Genomic DNA, 1,581 nt, shown 5'->3' with positions numbered 1-1,581 from the left:
CGTATGAATCACGTGGGTATCCAATTATAAACAATTATTGGATGAGGTTTTTGTGATATCCAGAATAATCAAGGTCGAGGTAGGGGTTATCAGCCGAAGGCTGAGGCTGATAACCCTTACTGAGACCTTGATTATTCTGGATATCACAGAAGCCGAATTTAATAATTGTTTTATTATACATTGAACGAAAAAAAAAATGGAAGTCATATTTTTGCCTCTTCACTGACGGCAAGCAACACAAAGCGCGCAAACTTGACATGACTTTCCTTAGAAATCATGCACCGCGGTCATACATTACATATATGGATTACCTGCGACCTTGAGTGTCCTTGACATAATTATTGTATAATCTGCAGCTACATGACATCACAGGCGCTGATTTGGAATTTCGGCCAAGAAGAAAAGAGATAGTTCAATGTATAATAACAGGTTTTCAATTACGACAAGTTCAAACTGGATACCTGTAATTGGTCACCCACGTGATCGCGCGCCGATTACGTGACAAATGGGCGCGTGGAGAACTAATCACGATAGAGAATTTTGTTACAGATACGATTAAGATGCAAAATTCTTCTGCCCTTGTATATTCCTCTCTAAATTGACTTGCCCCAAACTCCCCAATACTGCCCGATCTAATTTTGAACGTCCTTTTTTTGGCCATACTTTGTTTTTCTTTGAAGCTAACAGATATTTCACTTTTTGGGAATACGTGTCATTAGTGAAGTTTACGGTTCCTAGAATGGCTGCTAGATAGCTCCAATTCTTGACGTCAAATATAGGTACCCAAAAAAAAATAAGTCATAGTGATTCTGATAAAGATCTAGCTACTGTGAATTAGCAAGTTGCATGAGATTAAACAGGCCGTAATTGCACTTTTGTGGGTTCATATCATATTTTATCGAGGCTGCAGTCAAGGTAATTTTGCTGGGGGGGAGGGGGGGGGGGAGGGAGGTAAGATACTGAATGTATTTGTTCGCGTATTTGATAGCCAGTGTGGGAAGGGTTTGGACAAGAATACGAGGAAGTGGAAGGGTCGTCACTTATCATTCAGCCTTACCTCTGCTGTCTACGATACTTTTTTCTCTCTCCCCAAGCCTGCCCTTTTGATGCTCGCCCTATTAAAATGCACTCACTCGACCATCACAAATACGCCTAGATTGCAGACTAAGTTTGATCCACAAACATTTTATTCAGGTTGTGAACGTTGGTTTGGTTTACCTATTCCCAGTTGTGTTTATTAATCCCAAGCCCAGTGGCCAATCTCAGTTCTAGCGTCTTACATCCCACTCCCAAGTGCAAGAAGGAGGCAAATCCCACTTACCATTAGTCTTCTACGAAGACGCTCTCTGTTTCGTTGGCTGCGACAATCCAAAGGAGCGTCTGTGTAGGAAGCTACTATTGATCAATTTAACACAACCTTTCTCCCATCAGCAATATAAAATGGGGCGTTTTAGTTTTAGCACAGTTTTATTTCTCTTTTTATTTCAACTCACTAACTGAAATTGTAAGTTTCTATCAGTTTTAATCACTGAGGACCCCGTGTTTGAGTAACAAATACTTTTTTCACTGAGGTCGATTGAT

The sequence above is a fragment of the Orbicella faveolata genome, unplaced genomic scaffold, assembly GCF_042242905.1.
Source record: "Orbicella faveolata isolate gen_17 unplaced genomic scaffold, um_ofav_v1 contig_13, whole genome shotgun sequence".
Lineage (NCBI taxonomy): Eukaryota > Metazoa > Cnidaria > Anthozoa > Scleractinia > Merulinidae > Orbicella > Orbicella faveolata.
Note: the sequence above shows the minus strand (reverse complement) of the source record.